At 43.9% G+C, this 19453-nt stretch overlaps 1 protein-coding gene and 1 long non-coding RNA gene across 9 annotated transcripts in view; one reads left to right on the top strand and one right to left on the bottom strand.

Moving 5' to 3' along the window:
* The window catches only part of TMEM108 (transmembrane protein 108), a 153625-nt gene that overhangs the window by 114874 nt on the left and 19298 nt on the right, over positions 1-19453 (top strand). The gene's annotated exons all lie outside the window — the stretch shown is intronic.
* Positions 5994-19453, bottom strand: part of LOC122189574 — a 52745-nt gene continuing 39285 nt past the window's right edge. For 2 of the 5 annotated variants that reach the window (XR_006181866.1, XR_006181864.1), the window contains exons 3-5: positions 16285-16477; positions 8810-13640; positions 5994-7306 (exon numbers count right to left, since the gene is read on the bottom strand). This is a non-coding gene — a long non-coding RNA (uncharacterized LOC122189574). The remainder of the gene's footprint in view (positions 7307-8809; positions 13641-16284; positions 16478-19453) is intronic. The other 3 variants (XR_006181865.1, XR_006181868.1, XR_006181867.1) reach the window with 3 other exon arrangements.

The following is a 19453-nucleotide window of genomic DNA, read 5'->3' as shown; positions in this document are numbered from 1 at the left end:
TTTTAAAAGACTGTGCAGTAATGAACTGTAAAAAGGGGGCTAGCTGAGTGAGATAGTGTTTTATAAACAGTAGGAGAGAGATTTTGGCCAGCAGACAGACTCCTTCCAGCATCCTGATGAAGCACACATCAGTCTTCCTGCTGGGATGTTTCCCGTTGGCATCAACTCAAGCCACAGAACTTTGCATCTTCCAAAGGAGACTTTAGCATTAATGAAATCAACAAATATAAATTCAGATAGAACCTTTTAACTTCAGATGGCTTCTTTGTGTGCTTTAGTGTTACTGAACACAACTGTAATCACCAGAACAGCTAAGACATCTGAAGGGGGTGGCAATGATATATAAATACAGCATACATCCACGGATTGGTGTCAGGTTCACCCATCTCAGTGGGAGCTTCAAGCTGTGGCAGTTAGCTTGCTGTTAATAATGCAAAATACAGCTCCAAGACTCCCTGTGCAGGAGAAGAAAACACAGCCATCCATGCCTGTTTATTTTCCCCTTCTGTGTTTGCTCTGTCTCTGTTAATTGCAGGGGAGTTGGACTAGATGACCCTTAAAGGTCCCTTCCAACTCTTAAGGATTCTGTGATTCTGTGCCTTTTATGTGCCTTTTGGTTTCAGTTTTTTCATTACCTGGGTTTCTTCATTTTCTTCAAATCCCTTCAACTGGATGGGATTACCTTTCTGACAGTGGGCTGACTTCTGTAAGGTGCTAGAATATATGTTCACATACTTAACTTCACATGTTCACATTCGATAATTTCTGTCTGGGAGAGTGGGGGAAATTGAATGGAAAAATTCCTTTTGCTTTCAGTGAAATCTAATAGAAAGATATTTGTCTTACGTTACCACTGTACTCTTTGGACCAAGTTTTCTATCATTGTACACCAGTGCATTCATTTATAGGAGCTGAATGTGACCAGAAAAGAGTTGAGACATCAAATAATAGAAAAAAAAGAGTAAGTTGCTGTAAGATCTTTCAGCCTAGATGTTGATAAGTGAGTAACCTCTCTAACGCCAGATTTAGAAGCACAAATGCTCTGTTTACTTCCATTTTACCCACAGTTGGTGCAATATATTTTGATTAACATGGAGTCATTCAGGTAATCCACCAAAAGCCTGGCCAGATTCATTAGCCTTCATCAACCTACTGGATTCACCAAGTTGGTTGAAAAGCATCAAAGTCAAATCCCTAGATCTCCAGTATATTTTTGTTACTCAGCAGCAACGGTTCTTTATCTATAAAACCTTTCAGGGTTTAATTTGCTGATAGGTAAGTTATGATTTCAACTCTCTGGAATATTTGAGGCAGAGTATTGGCAATTCCAGCTCTTCCAGGATGCTGTGTCAGCAGTGCTACTTGATATGAAACGTAAACTTGATGATGACCTTCTGTTCAGCTGTGAATTTCATTTATGTTATACCTGCACTCTCAAGTTCCCTTGGTTTTATGGCACACAAGAGAAAAAATGGCTCATAAGGATCTTGACTAGCCAAATCTTTGTGTTAACTTTTATGTCAAAGCTGTTGATACTTGACGGTTTCTAGTGTATACGTGTTCCATAGACCCCCAGCACCTATAGCATAGTAACAAATACAGCCCTACAAACTGAGAAAAATGCAAACCTCAAAGCTGCCAAATTAACTAAATTTGTCAGAGAAGCAGTGAAAGCATCTGCAGGCTGAATCTCATGAATTTCATAAGGAAGAGAATCCCCCCAAATTGGGGCCAGGCACATTCCAGATGGCACAGATGGTTTAGCAAGTGACAGATTGGAAACAGAACCCAAATTATGAGCAAGTACATAAACAGAAATCAAAATTTCTCCAATAGGTAGGAGTCAAAGTCTAAAGGGTCTTCAGAAACAATAATAACATGCTAATTTTAAGCCTCCAAAGGTAGCCAACTGCAATGCCAGAATAAAGATGGAAGATGACAAGTTGTGAGAAGAGCACACAACTTTTAAGGAGCTGCCAAGCTTGGAGTAGATCCTAAAAAGAGAACCCCAAATGCAACTATAATCCAACCTGGAAACTACAGGTAAACAAGTCAAGATTTTGTTAAGTCATTGCAAAACTGATCTGAAAGCTGGATAGAAGGAAAAAAAAAAGACTTTGTTAATGTCTTTTTTTTAATCAGAATGTGATTTTGACTGACTTGTATGAGAGCCAATTTATAGATGGGTGAAAATGTGCAAATCATGAAAACAGTACCCGTGATCATGTGAAGGAAATGTGTGAAATCAATAGGAGCAATGAAAGAGTCAGAAGCGAGAATATTTCGATACCAATAAGGAAGGGAAGGAAGTCACACCAGAGCTAACCCACAAAACAACATATGGGGAAAAGTGCGAGGAATCGTAGCTCAGAATTAAAGGAAGACTGATTATGGTACATTTCAGTACCGTATGTGCTATGTTTAAATTCAAGACAGCAGGAAAATAGAATTAATAAAATAATGATGCTAATGACATCATAGGAGCATTCTAAGAACCTGTGAGTGTGAAAATAGTAATTGTAGGTTTCTGTTTATATATGCATACATATCTGTATGCACATACACATCAGGGTGCACATAGATATTTATACACACAGATACAATATATATGAATAAGATTTTATAGCTGCATTTCCCTTTGAGCCATTGGCAATCCAGCCATCCTGTTGGTGACAACACTGTCGTCTGTTACTGATGGACCTTGGATAATAAAAGCAGGCTGTGGTTTTTATTCATGTATGTGACCCAGTGAAGGATTTATGTAGAGCCAGTGATGGGGAACATGCTGTGGAGTTGGCATTCTCTCTCCTAATACCTCCCAGGCTCTCCTGGCATTGTAGAGGAGGAGTATTTTGCTGGAAGAGGGAAATACCAATAAAAGAAGTGATGATCTGGTCTGTCAGGCCAAATGGCACGATTAGCACTCCTGTATGTTCCTTCTACAGGGCAGCTATGAACATACTGTCTCCTGTGTATTATGGACCTGAGCACATTCACCTTCCTACAGCCATGCACTGTGAAGAGGATGAGAAACACCACAGCAGCTCTGCTGTGTCCCACCATGCACATACATTCCTCTTTTCAGGCTTGTAGAGTGTCATTTCATCCCACAGGTTTTGTCTATCCTTTTATCTGGCTCGGTGTGGTAAGCGTGCATCCATGGGAGCCAAGTCAAGCTCTGGATTTGTTCTGTTTGGAGTTTGTTCAGTTTGGAGGAACTACCTTACAGCAGATATTACTGCATAGTACTTCAGGGCAAAGCTGTATCATATAGCTGCAGTGTCACCCCACATCAGGAAACATTGTCATCGAAAACAGTACGTGTAGCCTATGAATAGACCATAAGATGTTTACTAGAGAAAATAAAGCAGGAAAAAATAACCATCTCTAAGCAGCTGTACCCCTGGCCAGGCATGTCCCCTCTATTCATCCTTAACCCGGGCTATCTGCACTACCATCTTGGTGCCTCCTCCCCTGCTTTTTTATTTCCCCGCCTTTCTGAATGTCTTTGATATTCAGATCAACTCAAATATGCTCTCAGATCAAGCAGTGGAAAAAGCAATACTTTGAGTCACAATTATAAATCCTAGATGGAGGATTTTCCTCGTGTCTGCTCCCCCCTCGCCTCGCAGCACCAGCATGCTTTCAGGACTGACACTACCTGCCTTCCCTTTTTGCCTGAGCAACAGAGAAAGCTCCTCTGGGGGGCAAGCAGAGACCCCCAAGCTTCAGTCTCTGATGTGCAGCATCTGCTGAGCAAGCAGGAAGGCAGACTTACTGGGGGGAAATACACATCCTGGGGTACAAGCAGCAAGCCCTTAGCATAATGAATTGGCAGCTTTCATCTGGTGAGGGGCGACACGCTTAATTACATGTCTCCAGAGAACTGTAGGTACTGGATCATCCCCTAGAAGGGGAAGGTGGTAACAAAGGTGGAAATGCAGTAGGTGTCATGGTGTGCAGGGGCTGCAGCCCCTTGGAGATGCCACAGCATGACAGATGTGATGGCACAGTGAGGGAATCACATGGAGCTGCTCCTGCTTTGTGTCCCCGGCACAGCAGGAGACCCTATTAAAATGTGAGAGAACTACCAGCTTTCTTGCAGAAAAATAAGAAATTGTGTGACAATTTGTCCAGCCCCAGGCTTCGGCAAACGAATGGGAATGTTGTCAAGAAAAAGGCCTATTCCTACCTCTCTCCTTAGTTGTTGTACAGGACTCCTGGCAGCACCCATGTGGGTGCCAGCTTTAGGGCTGTGCTAGGTGTGAACAACTAATTGCTAATTAGATACAGCTGCAGGCTGTGGTCCCAATTGTTGTGAGCAGATATTCAAGGGAAAAACATTGACACATTCTCTGGAAATAAAAATGTCTGAAATCTCCCTGTGCTACAATCTGTGATTGGAGGCAATGGGTTTCTTTCACTGAAGGCTGGGGCCAACATTGCATGTTGCATCCCTGCTCAGCAAAGCAGGTGCTGAGAAATGTTCCTGATTGTTGGGAATTCCTCTGCAGTACTTGATACTCACATCTTCTCCCCATTGGAGTTGTGGTTGACTTCAAAGGGAGCGAAAACTCAAACTGGGATTCTGCAAAGGTCTGTTTTGCTGGCACCAGCTGTCTTGAAAAATGCCAGGAATCTTCCCACCAGGAGCAGATTATCTAACCTGTCTTTTTTTCCCCCCTCATTATTCACTTTGCTATGACTGTTAATTTTTAAAGTAATTTTATCCTTTCCTTCCTTACATCCACTTCAGATCCTCGATCCTGCATAATACTTTCTCCCTGACCTCACAGTCTGTTGCCATGGAAATTGGACTTTGTAACTTCACTGATGGATTAAGGAGTAGACAAAAGATAGACTGTGTAGGAAATGAACCTTTATTTGCCAAAGGGGCAAGATTCTGGCTATGGCTCTACTGCAGTCAGGCCTGAAGAAGCCATTTCCAGCAAAGCCCTGGCCCTGCTGTAGCTGAGGTCCAACATGGGATATGGGTACAACTCACAGGTAGTACTGGAATAGGGGGTTCCATCCATGCCTCTTGGTTGCTAGCAGACAGAAGGCACAGTTTCATCAGTGTTTGAACTGGCCTTCAAGGTACAAATCAAAATTCATTTACCAAGCTGAAGACAGGAGAAGGGAATCATAGAATCATAAAACGGTTTGGGTTGGAAGGGACCTTTAAGACCATCTAGTTCCAACTCCCCTGCTATAAGCCTCTATACCCACTAGACCTCCTACTAGACCAGGTTGCTCAAAGTCCCATTCAGCTTGGCTTTGAATGCCTCTGCACAGGAGGAATTCACAGCCTCACTGGGCAATCTGCTCCAGCGTCTCACAATCCTCACAGTAAAGAATTTATTTCTAATATCTAGTCTATATCTAAATATCTAGTCTAAATATCTAGTCTACTCTAAAAGGCTAATAGTAAGGCAAGGCCAAAAGTGCATTTAATATTTTGGCTTTACCTAATGTTTGCTGTATAGAGTTGTTAATGTATCCTTTAGTTTGGTTGCCTCCCAGAGATCATCCCAGAATCATAGAATTGTAAAATCACTTGAGTTGGAAGGGACCCTTAAAAGGTCACCTAGTCCCACTCCCCTGCAATGAACAGGGATACTTACAGCTATATCAGGTGCTCATAGCCCCATCCAGCCTGACCTTGGATGTCTCCAGGGATGGGGCATCCACCACCTCTCTGGGCAACCTGTGCCAGTGCATCACCGCCTTTATAATAAAGTTCTTCTTTATATCCAATCTCAGTCTCCCCTCTTTTAGATCACACGATGTTATCCCCATGCAATGTGCTGCATGTGTCACTGAGCGAGTGTGCACCTGGCTGGCACAGTGCTCCTCCCAGGCAATTCTCAGCTCTCCCAGTACTTTCTGCAGCACTTTGCTGACCAGCCCCACATCCCACAAGGGTCCCCACAGCCTCCAGGGCTCCTCTTGACATTTTAGTTGAATGTGATGCCTAGCAGCACTTGCCTTGAGCACCGTATTGATGTCACTTTGCTGAATGTGAGCCAAGCATCCAAAGGGCAGTGAAGCGGTTAACATGATAATCACGTTGCATCCCAGCTCTCCTTATGACAGAGCTCTCTGCTCCTGTTCATGATGCTGCCACGTTTTCCTCTGAGGGCACGTGTGACTTAAGCAAAGTGGCAGAAGGGAAAGAGGCAAGTCAGCATTCATTGGGGAAAAATATCTGTAGCCAAAAACAGTAATACTGGTGATTACAATAAGCATCAGGAGTGATTACCTTCACTGTGGGATGCTGTCAGCTGGGACTGATACACTCTGAGGACTGAGAACCCCAGTAAGCATTGGGAGAGCTAGAAAATGAGTAACCAAGTGAAAGCAGGAGGAGCTGTCATCTCACCAGGGCTGGTGCTGCTGCTCTGAGAGAAGATGAGAGCTGCAGCAGCTGGAGGAAGTGCAGCTGGCTGCAGGCAGCAGTTAGCATCTGGCTCAGCATCCAGCTCTACTGAACCCTTGTAACTTGGGGCTGCTGACTTCTGGGCAAGTTTAGTCCCTTTGACAAGGATTAGGGCAGTCTGAGCCACTGCTGTTCTGCAGAGACAGAACAGGGCACAGGTATAAAATGAGACCTAAGTTAAGGCTTTAGATTGCTGGAGAACCTTCCACAGATGCTGGTGGCCTGAGGATCAGACTCTGAGTCTCTGCAGCTTAAAGAAATCTGAATCTTATTGAACTCAGAGTCATCCTAGATATTCACCAGCATTCCCAGTCATTGCGTGGTCCTTGTCTTCCTTCTGCATGGCAGTTTCCTTCCTGCAATAATCTTGTTATGAAGATGTCACCATAGTATCTTTCCTCTGCATTTCCCACTGACATTGAGGGACCACTCTGCAGTCAGCCATGGTTCTGTCATTCTTTGCCACTGAATCAGGGTCTGCATTTTAATGGAGGATGTAGCAACACTGCTCATGCAATGCACTTCCCATCTGAACCAGCAAACTGATTGCTGGCATCCATCTGTGACACAGCTGTGATATCACCAGTTGAACCAGGAACACTTCCAACTCTGAGTCCTTTCTTAATGGAGCTATACCATACTTTAAAAACATCCACAATGAATTTATCTCCAGTTGGATCTAAATCCTCCAGCAAACTGCAGATTTATTACCTCTGTCATGTGTAAAATATCTTCTTTATACCTCATATCAGCTTCTTTTCTAACCAGATGCTACTTACGGTTATGGCATACTCACATTATAGTCACTTTCCATCATAAGTATTGTGTTCCTGCATGGCTTTAAATGCTAAAGGACACCTTTCTGCCCTGTTGGAAAGGAGGGGGAGAGCAGAAAATCCATGTATTAGCAAAATTGCTGTCATTTATTTCATCGCATCAAGGCAAGTATAGCTGGAATAACCAATCCATTATAAGAGAGGTAATACATCATTCATTATTTGCAGCTTGCTATGGCAGTCCACTGGCTCAGCACATACACACTTATGGATTCAGTATATGGAAAGGTATAATGAATGTACTGTTGGGATGAGCAAAATTAATGCAAATGTTTGCTGCTCTGCAGTGACTGCTGTGAATCAACTGTTTCCCCCTCCCTCCCCATTTGCCCCTCTCTGTACCTGCAGGCAAATGTTCCCCCTTTTGAATATGCATCCCAGAAGTCCCACCAACGAGCCAGTCAGCTGGGTATTCTACACTTCAGTGGAACAGAAATAGCACAAGGGACACAGGGGTGGTTTGCCATGCTGCTGGGCCCTCCTGTGCTGCTGCTGTGCCATGTGTGACGGCATCTGCAGGGAGCTGCAAACTGCCTGCTTCTCTCCTCCAAATATCTGCTCAGAATCTGCTGGAGGCTCATTCAGTGGCTCCTAGGAAGGCAGGGGCAAGCAAGGCAGCTTGGCTGGCGTATGGGCTTGGGTGTGTTTCTTTTCAAGTCTCTTTGTTCTGATGTCAAATCCCACCTGTTCCTTCGCATGCCGCTCTGTGCTGCCTTACGAAGAAAGAAGCTGCCACGTGAGGTCCTACCTCATCACAGTCACTTGGTGTTTGACACAACGGGGCATGCTTGAGTTTTGTAGTTTATAGATCCTGTACTCATTAACTATGTGTTTGGGAAGTGGATCCATAAAATAAATTAGCCCCAAGTACATGAGTGCTCCCTACACCACAGGCATCATTCATTCCTGAGCTGCTGTGAGCAGCAGGAGCACCCCCAGGTCTGCTGAGAGCTGCTCCACATGCAGACCCCAGCCAGCTGAGTCTGTATGAAACCCCACTCTCAAAGGGAAGCCAGGGAGAAGCACAGGGTCACCTGTCACCTGAACGTAACTCATTTGGTGTGAAGGACAGCAAAACCTTGTGTTGCAGATGCTTTAGAAATAGCATCGTCATATTGTTTTTAAATAAGAATGCTGTATTTTTGCTGAGTGGTAAACATCCTCCTAATTTGTCTCTCTGCCTCTCAGCATTCCCACGTCAGCTAAATGGGAGTTGCATGTGTGCACCTGGGGTAGCACAGCCCCATAAATATGCATATCCTGTAACTCATTTCCAAACAGGAGTGCTTCCTTATTGCAATTAACTTCTGAAATCAGACAGAAGACCGTGTGTCAGAATCTGCTCTCAGCTCTGCTCCTGTAATCTCTGCAATATCAGTGCATGGCAGGTGCCTCGTAGGACAGGTCCTGCTCCCCTGCATCTCATTATGAGTGTTAGTGTGGGGATGAACTCAGTGGGGATTCCTTGTAGCATCAGGGGACTGTGCCAGCTTTCTGTCTCAGCAGCGTGAAGCAAAAACAGCAGGGCACATACCTGGGTCCTTGAGGAAATGCTGTCTTCTGCCCACAGTACTTGCCCTTGATTGCCCCCAAAACTCGGCATCCTTTGGTATGGGCACTTCTGCCTCGGTATTCCTGTGTCTGCCAGAAGAGCTTGATCGGGATCAAACCGAGTCATTCATGGCTCACTAGAGCAGTGAGTGCTTGCAGCGTTTGACAGCGTGACAACTGAGTAATGACATGTTTTCACATGGTGGCCCCATGTGATATCTTCAGTGGCTGCACGCTCTGCTGGAGACTCCCTGTCCTGGGAGTGACACATGAAGCAGGGTAGCATACATGGTGTTCTGTAATCAGTGCCTTTGGCTAAGGATGTGCGTGCCGTGATGCTCAGAACATTTTTAAGTGCAAATATTTTTGAGCCAAACAAGAACATCTAGAACCAAAACGTCCTTTGCTGCTATTCTGTGCATCATGTGCAACAAAGGAGGTCAATTTTTAGGCACCAAGCTTGAATTCCTATTTGAAGCAGCATCCTCCATTATGAGCAGACAGACCTGGGCTTTTGCTTCCACAGGCTCAAATTTTAATAAATCTATTTTGCTCTTTCCAAAGTTGCAGAAGATGAGCGTGGGCTCAAATGTTTCTTGAAAAATGAGTGGGTTAGCAAGTCACAACAACTGCAGTGTCCCTGCAGTGCCTGAAGGAGTGATAGGATCAAGACGTGTCTTGATGTAAAAGCCATCATTGTGTTGGGTGATGATAAAACCACAGGACAGGCTTTGCAGCAGCTCGTGTGGTTCTGGCTGCGAGGCTGAACCTGAAAGAGAGGTTCAGCTTCAGCTTCTGCTGAAGCTGGCGGGGAGTGAGGAGCTGGGTAAAGCCATGCAGATGTTCCCAGTGGTCATCACGGCAGAGTTGTGTCTGCCAGACATATGAAACAGATTAAAATCACCCCAAACAGCCTATGATTATGTGATCTCGGAGCAAAACTGTCTCTTCTAGGAAAGGAGAAAGCCACAGGCCCACTCAGGAACAAGTTGCATCCTTACAAAGCTGATTTATGGCCAAGAATTGAGAATTGTTTATTAGTCCTGTGAAAGTAAACCACAATTACAGCTTCAGCTCAGTTTCTGTTGCCAGGCTCCCCTCCATTTTTCAGCTGCACCAGATTTCCCAAAGCACATTCCTCAGGTGGGGCAAGGTACTTCTCAGGCTTGACTCCAGCCTATAGGTGAATATTTTTGAGAACTCTCAGCAAAATCAGCTTGGCTGTTTTTATGATATGTGGGCGTGAAGAGAAACCAGCTACTCCTATTTGTTCCGGTTGCAGCTTCTCTGCCCTCATAACTCAAGAAGAGCTGACGCTAGGAAATTTGAACTCGCCTTGTTTTATAGACCTCGGTGATGAAGGAGAAAACAGTTCATGTCTGAATAAAATCAATTCAGTACTTCTAGAGTTGGGAGCAATTAGAGTCGAAGGCCAAATTCTGCTTTGAATTGCAGCAGTGCAGTCCCACCAAAATGCCATCCTGAAGGCAGATTCATCTTGGCACATCCTGTACATATTTATGAAAAAGTTTGGTTTTTTTTCCTCAAATGCTAAACAGAGATCGAAAGGAAGAATGTCAGATTTATTCTGCCTGAAAGGCCCAACTCGTGCTCTGATGCCAATCTGTGAGTTGAAGTACAAATAATGTGCACTCAGCTCAGAGGAAGTATCTCAGCCATATCAGTGGGAGGCTAGCACGATGATCAGAAATACAACAATTGCAGATAATGTTCTTTATTCCCCGTATCCATTTATTTCTCATATCCAATATTACTGTTAGAAAATACACACGCTCTACCATTTCATTTTTCTCTATTTCCCTGCCTATTCCTATCTCCATCTTTCTCCCTCCCCCCTGTCCTAAAACATCTCCTCTGTCCTTCCTTCTTCCTTTCCTTCCCCACAGCAATGCTTTCCACCTGCTATCTGCAGAGATCTCTATAATGGTCCTCCCCATTCCAGTCAGCAGTAACTGAAGAGTTAATGCTGTCATTTATGTGTCAGTTTGGGGCTTTGATATTACATGTTAGTGACACGGAGAAAGATGTACCTGGGAAAGTCTGCCTTTCTTTAGAAATGCAGAACACATGCATGGATTGTATTTGATTAAACAGAAATGTTGTGAGATCAGTCACATACATCCATTGAGTGGGTTTGAGGCAGCCTTTGGTATGGGGTTTTCATTAGGGAAACATTGTTTCTGTCAATCTGAGGCCTCAAATGAAATGCCACAAAGTTTCACCAAAGGAGCCCTTCGGTAAATTGCCCCTGTATCCTGGGATGATAAGCTGCAAATGGTTAAAAGGAATAGACATGCTAAAACTTCTTCTATCTGTAGCATATTTACAGAGAGTGGATTTTTCCAGTCCCTGCCCATTTTGGGATTGTCGTGTGCTGTATCAGGTGAGCTTAGGAAAGCTCTTCTCTGCCATCCCTTGCAGCAGTGCTCTGCTCAGCCAGCAGCAGGGTTTAGCTCAGGTTGGTGCATCAACGTAGAGTCTCATCCATTCTGTTCCAGATTATTTTGCTTCTTGTTAACCGGTCAGAGCACTTGACCGAGCCGAGCCTCAGTCATTGTGAGGTACGTTTGGAGGTAAGTAAATCTGATTGTGGCTTCACTTTGAATGAGCAGTCATCCTTTTAAATGTCTTCTGTCTTCATAAGCTGTATACCGTGCTTACTCAGTATGAGATTTTGCTGTAGGTCTGGATCATGCTGCATCCTATGAGACAGTTTGGCCCGGGGTCTTTTACAGTTTTAACAAGTAGTCTTGCAAATCTGGATTTATATCTGCTGTCCCAAAGGAGAGCGCAATGCTTGGACATTTCAGACCATCTCAGCGTGCTCCACCTGATTCTTGGGACTGTCTTTCTTGTGCAGACAGCATCAATAGTTTTTTCTAACTTTTGACTGTTGAAAGATCTTAATGTGCTTACTGGAAGAGGGGCTTGGATCTAAACTATGAAAGACAACATTTTTTTTCCAGTCTGTTTATCAATAGCAAAAGTGAAGTATCAAAGTATCACATATAATGTGTATGCTAATAAAAATAACACAGATGTGCCCAGCCTTTTTCCCCCACAACTGCTGCTGTCACCTGCCCGTGCCTGTGAGTACGCAGGAGGGATGGATTGTCAATCCACAGATTTCTTCTTTGGACAAGACGACTCTTCAGCGTAATCATATCCACCTCACTGAAAGAAATGTAAATGTACACCGTCAGGCATTTGTTAAGAACGGCATTTGCGTAATCCCCATCAGCATCAATTATTCTGTGGAGGTTGAGTTTGATCAGATTCATTGCTGACAATGAATGGGTGACTCTTTTTTTTAAATTGAGATTACAATTGGTTATTTTGTCCTGTCATCTAAAAATATTATTCAGCTTCTCCCTTCCCCTATCTCTTCCCTTTCCTCTTTCTCCTTGCAATCAGTGTGTTTGTTCAAGGCTGGTAGCTCAACAGTAGGGCAGAGCACGTTTTGACGTGATCCCATTAATGACCTGTGCTGCAGCTGTTAGGCTGGAGCTCCAAAGGGGTTGCTCTGCACTTCTGACTTTGAGTCGTAAAAATATCATCCAACAATGAAGTGCTCTTGGCCTTGCAACTTTCCAGCTACAGAGCCAGCCCCAGGATGGCTCCATGTTGTCTGTGCTTTTTGGATTTCATAGGGCCAAACGACTCATTGAGCTAAGGGTCTGATCTTTTGCTCTCAGTTGCATGTGAGATGGCCAAATTTGGGTTGCCTGTGCCAGAAATCCAAAATGATGGGTCAGATCAAATCCCACAAATCATGCTGCAAGAAAAGGCAAACGATCTTCTTCCATCCACCCATTCATCCCTGTGTGACTGGAGAGCAATGATCCATTGACTCTTGACTTCAGTCTTTAGTGGAAAAGCTAGTGCATTGTGGAGTTAAAAGCCTACGTTGAGTCACACAGGACAAATGTTAGCATGTTGTAGAAGAAGATACTGACCTTTATTAAAATTTGAAGGATTTTAAAGACTAATTTCTGTAGCAGCATGCTGGTGTCATCCCTGCTAGGATCTCAGGGTGGTTCTTCTCTCAGGCTGCTATTTGGGCTGCATGGCAGCAAGTAGGAAAAACTTGTGTGTTGAGTGTAGCCCAAAGCTTGATCTACCCTCTTCCTGCCCAGGCCATTACTGTTCTGGACCCATCAAGGGAGTGAGATTTAAAACATTTCCCTTTCATGCAGAAATGAAGCAGAGCAGCTGTCTCCAGCGTGACTCAGTCTCTCCTTGGGCACGTCTTTCTTGCAGCCATTCCAAGAACCCAGAAGTATGGCTTTCCAGCAACGCCCTTTCTCCTTCATCCATGTCTCTGTCCACACAGGCATCAAGGTCTGGGATAGATGATGAGACAGAGATGTTAGGACAGTTCAGTGCTGCATGTACAATCCTCTTGGATCACAGGGGTTTTAGGGAGGGAGCCATTCTGTAGAGCAGTAAGAAACCAGAGGAAAGCCCTTGCTCAAGTTAAAGCTTAGCATCACTTGTTTTGGTTTCCAACAATTCCTTGTAATGTTTCATTTTAAAAAACATATACATTTATTTTGTTTCTGGAGATCATTTTAAAAATAGCTCCCAAGGACTACTGTCACCATACACGGCCTTCAATCATGCTCTGCAGAGAGCGGCTGTTCCGTGCAGAAAGGCTCTTTATGCTCAGCTGCTCCTGTGCTCCAGTGAGCACACAGATGATGTACACTTCTTCTGCTTCAGATTAGGGCTGAGTCTTGCACTGCTCCTTCTCCTGTTTCTGGAAATATATCACAGCTGGACCGACTCCAAACCTGGAAAGTTTTAGCTCCATTAAATAATTACTGTGGCAGTTATTTGTCCCTTAAAAACCACAGGCTTATTCTGGAACCGTAATTTTGGTCTGTGCCTGAAGTACATTCAATCCTTGCACCATCCCTTCAGTCCTTTCTAAGCTATTCCACATGCATTTTTAACACGCGCCAAAGATTTTACACATAAAAAAGAGAAAGTTTGGAAGCAGCCCTGAGTGAGTTAGGTAATATGATGCAGATTCAAGGAATAAGTCTGGATTCCCTTTTTCCTCTACATGTCTGTGCCACGTAGCTTGGAATCTCAGCCTCTGCCTTCGACACATGCATGGTATAGCTAGAGCTTCTTTCTACAGATACGCTGAAAAAAAAAACCAAACAACCAGGAGTCAAGCTTGAACTCAGTGCAAAGAGTTTTTGAATGCACTTATTTACTAAAAGCAAAGATTAATTTGACTGAGGAAATTAAAAATATCTCAGAAAAAAAATGATAGAGGGCCCAAGGCGCTGCTGATAAACATGAAACATTTGCATCTTGCTAAATGTATTTTTTTCATAATTACTGGTATATGGATCTGTATTGTTCAGAGCCCTAACAGTGAACCTCCTGTGATGGATGCACAATAAAACAGGACTAATTGGGAGCATTAATTTAGGCAGAGGCATAACTTGACGCAGAGCTCTAAGGAAGAGATCCTTTATACTGCCTTAGCAAGCACGATGTGTTTGCCTGCAGTTTGCAAGCTTGGATCACACCACCTTCACAAATCGTTGCAAACTGCTACTATGTCTCTTCTTTTCCTCCTCTCTTTTTGTTTTATTTTCCCACTGATAAATATCTCAGACCCAAGGTCATCTTAAGGAAATAGCTGTAATGCAATAGTAACGTTGCTGTAGGTGCTGCCTTGTTTCTGGCAATGTAACTGACAGTGAATGAGAATGCAGGAACAGCTCCCGGCAGGGACACCTTTGAATAAATATACAGTAAATAAGCCCAGCAGAACGGCAGAGCAATGCATCTGCATGCGGTACATCCCTTCAACAATGCGTGCTCTACACCTGTAACAGCACAGGAGCTAAGTAAATTGATGGCAGATAATTGTGTGCAGTGTGGTACATTGGCTAAACACCGTCCTGTGAACAGTGACAAATACGCAGCTGTGCTCTTTGTTTTGATACAGGAATGTGAGAATAGGCTTCAAGGTTGCCCAGAAAATGATCATTTTGTGTTTTGACTCCATTTTCAGTCAACATTACCTGCACATTTTCAAGTGGAATGTATAGAGTTGCAATTGGCTATCCAACTCAAAATTGGATCATGTCCCCTTACTGGGCTTTTATAAGACTCTCTTGAAAGAGAAAAATATCCCTCGCTTCACAGTCACGCCTTATTCATGTTATTTCTTTTGGCAGCATGCACATTACTGAGCAACTTGTCATGAATGAAGCGCAGGAAAAGTAAAACTTGATACAAAGTGACGAGCACCTTGAGAACTCACTACCAATTGCAGCCATTGCCATCAAATCAGACTGGCACATCAGTTTCACAAAAACGAGGTCAAACATCCTGCTAGTTTTATGGTTCTGTTGCTCTGTATTGTATATATTTTACAAGAGCTGCTCCGAAAGTAAAGTCTGCTATTTTATTATGTTGTTCTGCAACATCAGAGGCCAGTATTGGCGGTATGGCAATAGGGGCTGAAACCTTCCCACCAGTATTCCATTACATGTTGTTGCCATGTGACAGATGGCAGCAGAGGAGCAGTATGACAGAATGGTGTCTGACATGGAAGAACATATGAAGCAAAGTGTTGGAACTCACACCTTTGTTGCCCTTCTCTGGACACGCTCCAGGGCCTCCATGTCCTTCTTGTAGTGAGGGGCCCAAATTGAACACAGCACTTGAGGTGTGGCCTCACCAGAGCTGAGTACAGAGGGGCGATCACCTCCCTGCTCCTGCTGGCTGCACTGTTTCTGATACAAGCCAGGTGATAACTTGTTTTTTAACATTCCTGGAGCAAGCAACTCCTTTCTGTATTTTTGATATGAAAAGTACTGGAGTCCTGTTTAAATATTCTGCTTGACTGAAACATAGATTTCCAACAAATCACATGAAGGAAGCAGTGAAGCAGCCAGATAGTGGTGGTGCTGATGGCTTCCTGTCGGAATGGTTGGGATGGCTGGGACTGCTGCCTGTGGCCACCAGCACTGTAGCTGGGAGAGAACAAAACCTGATCCCCTCTGCTCCTCTGTCTGCACATTCCAGTTATTAATTGCTGTTAGTCTTTATAGTTTCCTGTTTCTCCTTTGGAGACATTGGTCTTCAGCTGCCAGTCATATTTTATCTTTGCTGTTTCCTTTAGTTTTCCTGTGTTCTCCTCTCAGAGTCATTTACATGCTGAATAATGTGACTCATGGCGTGGTTGTCCTGATTTACACCACTGTAGCAGAAGCCACCATTTTTCCCACAGGGGTTTCCTGACACTGCTATCGATGGCCCTCTAATTGGTCCCTCAAGCACGCCTGCCTTTATTTATTTCCATCTAGTCCTTTCAACTCGGATCGAATGGGGCTGAAACTCAGCACTTTACTTTAAAATTATGTCCTCTGTACAATGCTTCTTGATATTCCTTCTCTGTGTCCTGACCTTTAGTGAAGCTGTTGCTAATATATTCTCTTAGCCATGGTAGTTAATGTTAATGCAAAGACTGATGTCCTCCTGCAGCTTCCATGCAGATATGCCACGCTGAGCGCCCTGGCTCCAAACAGGATCTCTTCCCTGTGTTTCCCTTTACTCCAGGAATCATTGTACTGCTCCAGTGCAGTGACAGCTGGGGATGCTTAAAACAAGAGGGAGAAAAGGGAAAATGTAGTAAGTGCAAAGTGTGACAAGACACTTCTGTCAGCATTATCATTACATTTCATGGGATTGTAACATCTGACTGCCATTCTGCTCCTCCAGCACGTGTCTGCAGAGAACCCAGAGCAGTGTCTAATTGTAGCTCATCCACAACGCTCCAACATAAAGTTCACAACTGGTCACAGTTCTGCTGTGCCCCAGCTTCAAGGTTATGTTTTGTGTATTAATAAATTAAGTTCAGACCAAAAGAAAGCCTGCTTCAGAGAGGGATAAGCAGCAGAAACATGTTATTAGCTATGGCAGGGATGAATTTGTCTTTCCAAATGCATCACTTGGTACAATTACACCTACATCTTTTTGGAAGACACAACACATAGTTGAGTTTAAAATTTGTTCCTGATGTGTCAGGAAACCTCCAGTCTCCCCTGGGAGCACATCAGTTGTACAGACAAAGGACAGTGCAGTGAGGCCAGCTGCTGCTGCTGAGGCAGACACTGAAACCACTCAAAATTGGAGCTTCTCATTGCATGGCATTTCTGTACTCCTACTGGGATGTCATATAGTGCACTGCCTCTGGCTGCAGCCAAGCAGCCATGTAAAATCATAGAATCACAGAATCAGAGAATCACAGAATGACTTGGGTTAGAGGGGAAGCCTATGGAAAGGGCTGCCACCCACTGGATCAGGCTGTCCAGGGCCCCATCCAGCCTGGCCTTGAATGCCTCAAAAGATGGGGCCAGAAAGCTCTGTTATCACAGGGGAAGGTGAGATAAGGTGTCACCTTATTGTTGTTGGTGCATCCTGTCACCAACAACACAACAGGTTAGGGAAACAGGAGTCAGGGCTGGATGAGCAGCCAGGCTGAGCTCCCAAAGAATCCCCAAATGGCCATGTGCTGACAGGACGAGACAGCAAAGCTGATGCCTGTAATCTCTTCACAAGGGCTGGTGCGTGAATAATCAGAAGGTTTAGGGCTGTCAATACAATTTCCTTCCAAAATAAAACCAGGTGCAGAGTTGATGGCATTTCAGGAGTGGGTGGAGTAGATTCTTTTCTGTATATAGAGGCAGGGTTAGCCAGAAAGAAGGAAAGAGACAAATAAAATAGGTAACTTGTACTGTGTGAATAATGCTACTATAGAGCTTATGATTATTAGTAGTATTGTCTCAACAGTGATTCTGTGTCGTTGGTTCAAAGAAAGATGTGACAGCACCACCTGTCCCATGTGAGGCAGGGTGAAACTCCAATGACTCAAGTCCACTGTGAACACTTAAACAAGGGCTCAAGGAAAGGTTTTCATGTTTAAAATTTTATCCATATGTATTTTCAGTACACACTTCATGCAAGTACCCCTGTAAGAACAGAAAATCACTTGAAAATCAGTGATTTTACTTGTCTCTGATTTGTAAAGTCTTTGTAACCTTCACTGACTGCAAAAGGTGTTTTGGACATGCAGTGTGTGCAGATGGAAAGGCAAGACCAAAGCATGCTCAAAATAACATACAGAAGCAATACACAGATATTGGTAGTGGAATTCTTTAAAATGGCCAGCGTGCATGTAAAAAGTGCCATCCACATGGAAGGCTGAAACATTGCTCTGCATTGTGTAACAGCATTTGTGCTGAACAGGGAGTATGAGTTGCAGAAATGAGTTGACAGAGCATATTTTTTGAAGTGAGGTCCTTATTGCAACGTCATTCATATTTCTAGTAGAATTACTAATCCTCTGACTAATCAAGTAACTGTATCACCTCCTCACCCTGGTGTTCTTTGTGTATGATACTGCATATCTCCAGCTATTGAATTTCATTCAGGAGCAACGATACCGAAATACAAGCAGCAGAGTCTGCTCTTGTTAGCAGAAATTATATCCAGCAGCTGCTGTGACCTTACTTACAAGAACCTATGATTTACTGCAGCGCCTTGGACCGTCATTCCTTCCCAGCCAATACCTAGCTTCAAAGGTTGGCAGAAAAAATCCATATCTCAATACCTGTATAATCTTTCAAATCACCTCATAGAACAAAACAGACCTTCCTGATCCCTGCAGTGAGCAGCTGATATTTTCAAGAATGGAACTTGATCCCACCCTTTTCTCTGGGTACATCCTTACACTACGTACAGCCCGGCCACTGTCAGGGTTTAGACAGCACTGAGCATCACAACTCACTTTTTCTCTAGCAGCCTTACATTCACCCACTCCAGAGGCTTTCCCAGCCCCTTAGAACTCAGCAGATAGCAAGGCTCTCACATTGCAGCCTTTCTGGCTGCTTTAAGTGTAATCTCACATCCATAGTCAGCCCTGGGAATTAGTCACAATCACATTTTTTCCCCAAAGCTAGAAGCCTTCTCCCATACTGAAAATGCTGACTTCCTTGATCCTGACTTGGTTTGGTTCTCACTTGCCCAAAAGGTAAAGGCATTCACAGAGACAGTGAGTAACAGCACAAGCCCTTAGCAGGTCATTTACTGTCTCTGAAGCACAGTGTCCCTTTTCCTTAAACTGAGCAATGGTCAAAAATCAAAGTGAAGATTTCTTGCCCATAAATGTAATAGTTTATGCCCAAGTTGCTTTCTAATTGTGTGTTACGTTCTCATAACAAATCAGTGAAGGCTCCTCATTACAAGCTTTCATTTGAGATTGAACCCAGGGATAACCAGGCACTTGGAGGTAATAATGAGTTTGAAGGGGGCATAAGTAATAAATCACCCACATTACTTTCCGTGAACAGATGAAAGGACTGAAATACCTTAAGGGGTTGTAGAAGACAGGCTGTGCACAGCTGTAACATTCTGTCTGGCTGCAGCATCAATGTTTTTGTAACTCCAACCAGAAAACTGGAGCACAGCTTTTGCAAGTGGGGAAATAAATGTTTGCAGCATCAGAGCATGGGGATCCACAAGTCGGGCTCTCTATTCTGCCTCCTTGCCAGATTTTATATAGCATGTTACAGTA

This window comes from Lagopus leucura, unplaced genomic scaffold (genome assembly GCF_019238085.1).
Source record: "Lagopus leucura isolate 7727_CA_CO unplaced genomic scaffold, USGS_WTPT01 Super-Scaffold_100157, whole genome shotgun sequence".
NCBI lineage: Eukaryota > Metazoa > Chordata > Aves > Galliformes > Phasianidae > Lagopus > Lagopus leucura.
The sequence above is the reverse complement of the archived record's forward strand: the minus strand, read 5'-3'. Positions and strand labels throughout refer to the sequence as shown.